The sequence below is a fragment of the Bubalus bubalis genome, chromosome X, assembly GCF_019923935.1.
Source record: "Bubalus bubalis isolate 160015118507 breed Murrah chromosome X, NDDB_SH_1, whole genome shotgun sequence".
NCBI lineage: Eukaryota > Metazoa > Chordata > Mammalia > Artiodactyla > Bovidae > Bubalus > Bubalus bubalis.
In genome coordinates this window covers 10,671,112-10,678,784 of record NC_059181.1, presented here as the reverse complement: position 1 = coordinate 10,678,784, position 7,673 = coordinate 10,671,112, and the positions used below count along the sequence as shown (strand labels likewise).

At 44.5% G+C, this 7,673-nt stretch overlaps 1 protein-coding gene across 10 annotated transcripts in view; it reads left to right on the top strand.

Moving 5' to 3' along the window:
• Positions 1–2,818: 2,818 nt before the first annotated feature.
• The window catches only part of CTPS2 (CTP synthase 2), a 110,603-nt gene continuing 105,748 nt past the window's right edge, over positions 2,819–7,673 (top strand). For 2 of the 10 annotated variants that reach the window (XM_044937579.2, XM_044937582.2), the window contains exon 1: positions 2,821–3,111. The gene's annotated coding sequence lies outside the window, so the exon portion shown is untranslated. Of the gene's footprint in view, positions 3,112–3,183; positions 3,332–6,812; positions 6,964–7,673 lie in introns of those variants that run through there. The other 8 variants (XM_044937578.2, XM_044937581.2, XM_044937583.2 and 5 more) reach the window with 8 other exon arrangements.

Genomic DNA, 7,673 nt, shown 5'->3' with positions numbered 1-7,673 from the left:
GGACATGACTGATAAGGGGTTAATATCCAAAATACAAAAACAGCTTATACAACTCAATATCAAAAACAAACACACAACCTGATTAAAAAATACGCAGAAGACTTGAATAGACATTTTTCCAAAGAAGACATAGGGATGGCCAACAGGCATATGAAAAGATACTCAACGTCTCTAATTATCAGAGAAATGTAAATCAAAATCACAATGAGATATCAACTCACACGTGTCAGAATGGCTATCATCAAAATGACCACAAATAACAAATGTTGGTGAGGATGTGGAGAAAAGGGAATGCTTGTACACTGTTGTTGGGAATGTAAATTGGTGAAGCCATTGTGGAAAACAGTATGGAGGTTCCTCAAAAAACTAAAAAGAGAACTACCATGTGATCCTGCATGCACCCCAATGTTCATGGCAGTATTGTTTACAATTGCCAGGGTATGGCAGCAACCTGTGTCCATCAACATATCAATGAATAAAGATGTGGTATGTATATATGTATACATACATACACACCAGAATACTACTCAGCCATAAAAAAGAACGGAATTTTGCTATCTGAGCAACATGGATGGACCTGGAGGATATTGTGCTTACTGAAATAAACCAGATGTGGAAAGACAAATACTGTATGTCATCACTTATAAGTGAAATCTAAATATTGAAATCATTGAATATAATGAAAAAAAGCTATCTTGAAAAAGGCTGGATAGTATTCCATTGTGTGTATACTCCACATTTTATTTACCCATTCATGTGTGATGAACATATGGATCATTAATTTTTAAATTGTGCTAATTTTATTGTGTGTATGTGTTTAAAAGAGTTGGAGTTTACATATTATTGTGGAAAATTAAATATATAGAAAACCAACCTAAAAGTTGAGCTTCAACAGTTATCAATCCCTGGCGAGGTTTGTATCATCTGTATCCCCACCTGTTTCCCCCTATCCTGTATTAATTTGAAGCAAATGCCAGACATCCTGTTACAATTGTCCTGAACGGTAGAATTCTTCAAAATAAAAGATTATAAAAAGAACATGAGCAGTCAACTTAATAACAGATTTTTCTTTTTTTTTTTTTGCCGTGTGGCTGGTGGGATCTTAGTTGACCAGGGATTGAGCCTGTGTCCCCTGCAGTGGAAGTGTGGAGTCTTAACCACTGAACTGCCAGGGAATTCCTTTTCTCATAAAAAAAATTTTTTTATCCCCAATGCTATATAAGCACCTGGTGAGGGAAGACATACTCTGATCCCACACAAGTCAGTCAGTCTTACTTGTGTTATCAAATTTGTTTTTCTCCTCAAATCTTTTCCCATTTTGGATTAATGATACTGTAGTTATAATAATCCCTTTGTATTCACAAAGTATCCATCATCTGTTTGCCTCGTAGATTAATAGAATTAAGACGAGGCCTTATATCCTGTGATGAAGAGTCTGGCTTTGGGGACAGACTTTTTGGTCAGGGCATTTCACATCTCTAAGCCTCAGATTCTGCAGTATAAAAAAGGGGATCTTAATAACTGTCCTGGTTGTAAAAAGGAAATGAAATACTGAAATGTAGAAGGAAGCCTTACATATGTGGCATGAAGTATTAAGTATTACCATCGATGTGAACCTGTTTCACAAGCATCCTTTGTGCTGGGTCTTCTGGAAGACTTGTTTTACAACAAAGTCCTCTGTGCTTCCTGCTTTTTTATAAGGTGTTTCCTCCTTAAAAAGAAAAAAATTGAATTTTGCCAACCGTCCCTCTACCCTCCTAGTTGCTGTTATCTACTAGCTTCCTCATTGCTCCTCCACGTTCACTGAAGATTTGGTTCCTTGGCCTCGATTGACTCCTCCAATTGTTGACATCCTTCTGGGGGTCCTCAATGCGCCCCACACTGGCCTGGTGAGCCCTAGGCCCAATTCCAGTGACGCCCATCTGGATCATCTCCTGGAATTTCTTCCCCTTTGACATCGCTGACACCCACAGTCTGGTGACAACTCCTCAGTCCCTTCATCCCCACAGGCCCTCATCTTTTGGTTTATCTCTCTTTTTCTTGGCAGCGCTGTGGTGCATGTGGGATTTCAGTTCCCCAAACAGGGATCAAACCCCCGCCCCTTGCATTGAAAACGTGGAGTCTTAACCACTGGACCACCAGGGAAGTCACCATCTCTCTTCTTAGTTCCAGTCTACCTGCTCCCTGCTCCTCTCCCTTCCTTTCTTCTGGGGACTAGGCCCCTGGTGCGTCACCATCTCACATTCTTTCAGTGCCCTTAACTTCCTCACTCTCATCCTTCTACTCAATCAGCAAACTCTGGTTTTGTCACAATATCAGTATTTATATGTCAACCTATAGATACCTTGCACAACTATAGGTGGAGCTCATTGTACAGTAATGGTTTCTAGACTCCACTGGGTCTTCAGTGATGCTCACCTCACTGGGCCCTCTAGTGACTCACCTGGCTGGCTAGTCAAAATTTTCACGTTTCCCAGCCCTTCCATCTCACTCCAAACCCTCCTGTTGTCCCTAGTTAGATCCTTTCTCCTTCGGTGGTTTGTGCATGTTCTTCCCTTCGCCTTAACCTCCTGTGTCCTTTCTTGGCACCAAGGCACCAACCATCCTCTTTAAAAAGTCACTCGGCGAAGCCCTGATTGTCGTCCCCCTACCCCCTAGCATTTTTAATTTTTTAATTTTAATGTTTGCTACACGCGTACTGGCCAGGAACCTTACTGACTCCAATAGAGGTGTAGCCCTCTCCCCATAGCGTGAGCCCCTCACAGGGCCGCACTCCTTCTGAGTGTCGTCCTCCGCTTGGCGCTCCTGCAGTTCCTCTCAGCGACCCAGAAGCCCTTTCCGGCGTCGAGAGCCTGACGCGTGGGCCCGAGCAGGGTCTGGGCGTGCCGAGGGGCCGGGGCGCCGGGACGTGGCGTTCACCCGCGTCCCCGAGGTGCCGGTGCTCAGCCAGCCGCGGAGGGGAGGGGCAGTCCCCGGGGCTGAGCCAGGCCTGGGGCCGAGTGCATCCAGGGCGGAGGGTGACTGGAAGCCGCCGGCGCCAGAGGACTCACTTTGGGGCCGCTTGTTTCGGAGCGTGGCACAAACCCGGGTGCCAACCCCGAGCTCACCGGAGTGAGTTAGCGGGGCCCGCGGCGGCAGGAGAGGGGAAGGTGTGCTAGGAGGGCGCCGCGCACCCCGAGGTCCGCGCGGGAGGCGGGAGGGACCTTGAGGGAGGCTCGGGACACCCCTGGCGGCGGCCTCTTCTTCAGCCGACAGGTGAGCGCGGGCGGGCCTCGAGGCGGAGCCCGGCGGCTCACCGGCCGTCCTCTGCGCCACCGCCGCCGGCTCACAGGTAATCCCCCGCCGGGGCCTCGGCGCCGGGGCCGCCCGCCTGCCCGCGCCCCGGGCCCGGCGCGCACGTGGGGCCGAGCGCCTTTGTCCCCTCCGAGGGCGGCCGCCGCGCGCGTCCCTGCACCCCGCGCGCTCTGCCCGCGGGCCGACAGCGGCCGGGCGGGGCCGGGGCCCTGGGAGCCCGCCCTGGGGCGGCCAGCGGCCCTGGCTCCGGAGCGCCGCGTCCCCAGGCGGCGCTTCTGCGCGCGCCTGGCCTCGGAATCGGGAGCCGGGGCCCGCCGCGTCCCCAGCCCGGTTTCTCCCGGGCCTCGGGAGCCCCGAGATGGCGTTGGAGGAAGTGCAGCTCAGCGCCGAGGGAGAGGGCCTTTCTGTCTCCTCCTCCGCCCTGCGACTCTCGTTTCCCGGTTCCTAGCTGGTTAGGGCGCGCTGAGCCCGAGTCGGCTGCTGCTACAACATAGCTTTCTTTCTTCAACAGTTTCTCCACATATGATGTCTAATTTGCATTCAATAAAATGCCCTCATTTTAAGCGTGCCGATAAGGGATTTTGACAAATTATACACCCGCGTAACCACTACCCAAACGTAGACCTAGATCATTTCCATCACTCCAGAAAGTTCCCTCGTGCTCTTCTCCAGTCAATCCACAACTGCCCTCACCCCTTGATTTTCATCAGAGCTTAGTGTTGCCGGTTCTAGAATTTCCATAAAGTGGGCTAATTCAGTAAGTATTCTTTTGTTTTTGACTGCTTTCTAAATGGCCGTCATCGAGAAGGTGTCTCTTGTTGCCTCTGATTTTCTTTTTTTTTTTTTTCCCCAGTTGCTCTAGTCCTGAGCTGTCCAGTGCGGTAGCTACTCACAGCATGTGACATTTGAGAGTAGGAAATGTGGCAAGTGTGTGAACTGAGATGTGCTTTGAGTAGACACACCTAGTTTTGAAAGACAGTAGCAAAAAAAAAAAAAGATGTAAATTATCTCACCAAAATATTCTTACATTGATTATGTGTTGAATGATAGTATTTTGGATGCATTGGGTTAAATAAGATATTATTAAAATGACCTTAATCTCTGTTTATTTTTTTAATATGGCGACTGGAAAATTTAAAATTACACAAACGTTATGTTTTTATTGGATAGCAGACAGCTCTACACACCCCTATTTTACAGACAGTTGGTTCTGCTCACTGCCTGTGAGTCAATGTAAATAATGTAATTCACAAGAGTAAAAAAGTACTGATTCTAGAAAGAGCGTGAAGAATCTGCTTTTTCTACTGTTTTAAATTTTGCTTCAGACTTACTTGTTTGCTTAAAAGAGATGGAAAGGACTAGGTGTCTCCCTGATATTAAGTTATATTTTCTATTTTTAAGTTACGTTTTCAAAAAGAACTTTGCAAAATATCTGATGTGCTTAAAAAGTTATCTTGTGGTTTTGAAAATGTGGAAAACTGATATTTACCTGCAACCCAACCACCTAAATATATTAAAATGTAGCATTTTAGTGTGACTTGAGCAGTCTTAATTTTAAAAAGCAGTTGAGATAATGTCTTATATAATAGATAATATAATGCTTATAAGCATATTTTACATGAAATATTCTTAGGCTTTCTGACAACCACATAATGTACCTTCTCATGAATACTCTTCCGTTTTTATGTCATTTTTCCATGTTGCTAACTTTTTACAAATGAGAAGTCATTTTAATAGTGTGACAGTGTTGGAATAAGGTAGTTACAGTGCCGCTTATTTGCCCCTTCATCCCCCAGGAAAGGTGAAAACCAGGAGGGCAGGAACCTTGATTTTATATTCACCCCCATACACACAGGATCTGGGAACACATCAAGCATGTAATTGTCCTTGAGGAGGAAAATTTTCTTCTGTCCTTCTAAGTTCTTCTGACTGACTTAAGAATTAAATTGACATGAGACAGATTCATAGGAGAAAATTTTAAAAAAGTTTAATAATTCTTGAGAGAGACTCAGGAAAATTGAGTCACTTGCCAAAAGGGTTGAAACCCTCACCTTTCTTAGTATCTTCAGCTCAAGATGAAAAAGGATGTTGGAGGTAGTGTTTGGGACTTGAAGAGGGAAGAAGGCAATTAATTTGGAGACAGAAAGGCAAATATTTCCCTAAACAAATGTGTGCTGGGCCAGGCAGAGACAATGGGACCCAGAGTAGATTCTGATCTCTAAGAGCTTCTGACACTACATCTAGCTCATAGTCTCTGAAAATATTGGGTTGATCAGAAAGTTCGTTTGAAAAAAAAAAAAAGGAAAGTTCGTTCGGGTTTTTCCATCAAATGTTATAGAAAAACCCGAAGGAATTTTTTTTGCCAACCCATATCTCTGGTAATAGCTCTCTTCTGGGAACAGGTTCTTTATCTAAATTCCTTAGGCGGCAAGGCGGGGCAGTAAAAAAGAAAGACTTACTGAGTCCTTGTTTCTTAAAAATAATCAAACTAAATTAATCCTCATGCCAAAGAGGCACATTTTGGGGTGGAAGATTTTCCTCCCCTACCTAACAGATTTTCAGTAAACATTTGTTAGCTGACTGAATCAGTGCGTAGGTGGCTCTGAAAAATAAGAGCCAACCTTCACTCAGCACTTAGGCGCTCTCTTTGGAAATGCCTACACAACTCTACAAGGCAGGCACTGGTATTATTTCTGTGTACTGCCCAGATGGAGAAAATCAAAGTTTGCAAAAGTTGGAGAAGGTGCCCAGGGTCATAGCTATGAGTGACAGAGTCAGCACTTGAACTCGGGCTGTCTGACTCCAGAGGAGGGGCATCGATCAAAATAGAAAAAAATTAACAGTGGGATAAGTACCGGAAGACTGTGATGAAATTCCCACTCTACCAACTACCTGGGCTAGTAGGAGTGGTAAGAGGAAGATTTAGATACATTTTGGATCCATAGAAGGTGCATTCTGTGTTTGGACTGAGAAGCTTGTAGGCTAAATCTAGCTCAGGTTGAGTGGGTGGATGGCCAGGTGGCCAGTAAAGAGGAACGATGACATTGAATGTGATCAACTGTAGTGTGTAGAGAAAGGCAGGCCCAGAGACTTATGGAAGCTATTTGGGATGGGACTTGTATATTTTGGATGACTTCGGTCTACTCACCCCGATGGTGATCAAAAAGAACTCAGCTCTGAGGTGAGATAACTCTACATCTCTTAAGTTAAGCTAGTTTGTTTTGCAAGTAGAGGAAACTACAAAATCAAGAATGGGCATTTCGTTGGGGACGACAGACATAGGATAAGCAGGGAACTGAAATTATTCCTACCTGGTTGCACTTACACTTAATTTCCAGGTATTTAAAAAAATTGTAAGTTGCAATAGAAAGTGGGATTTATAGTTATTAGTTTTTGTTAGTGACTGCCTTTTCTTATACTTGCAATTTCTAATTATTTTGAATTTTTTAATTTTAATTAATTTATTTTAAAATTTTATGACTTGCAATTTTATATTAATAGTTTCACTCTGTTGGCAGTTGGCCTGCCAGGACTGTAAGGCTCACCTTCATGCTCATGGTGAAATGCACAGGCACAGCCCCTGGCGATGCTCAAGAGAAAAGCAATAGTACTCAGAGTAGAGAAAACCAAGAAGCTCATGGACTCCCTGTCTGCCTTTAAAACAAAAAGGTTTGGATCAGACAGCAGCGGCAAAGTCAAATAAAATTTCTTCATGACATAATATTTTCTTTTTTCTCCTGCTTGAATATTTCTATATGATGAAATAGATGGGTAAGGAACAGATTCAGTGTTCCACATGCTTAGTTAGGAGGATACATTTATTATTAATTGATAGTGACATTAGTAGCTAACTTTTGGTGCTGGAGAAGACTCCTGAAAGTCCCTTGGACAGCAAGGAGACCAAACCAGTCAATCTTAAGGGAAATCAACCCTGAATACTCATTGGAAGGACTGATGCTGAAGCTGAAGCTCCAGTATTTTGGTCATCTGATGTGAACAGTTGATTCATTGGAAAAGTCCTTGATGAATGATTGAGGGCAGAAGGAGAAGAGGGTGTCAGAGGATGAGATGGCTGGATGGCCTCAGTGATACAATGGACATGAACTTGGGTAAACTTCAGAAGATGGTGAGGGACAGGGAGGCCTGGCATGCTGCAGTCCATGGGGTCACAGAGTCAGACACAACTGGGTGACTGAACAACAACAACAATATGTTAATATAGGAGTTGATTTGACCCCCTCTAAGCCAGGTATCAGCAAATATTTTCCATGAACGATAATAAATATTTCAGGTTTTATGGGCCAGAGGCCTCTGTTTTCCCAGCTCCTCAACTCTGCCATTGTAGCCAGAAAGGCACCCTAGACAGTATGTAGATGATG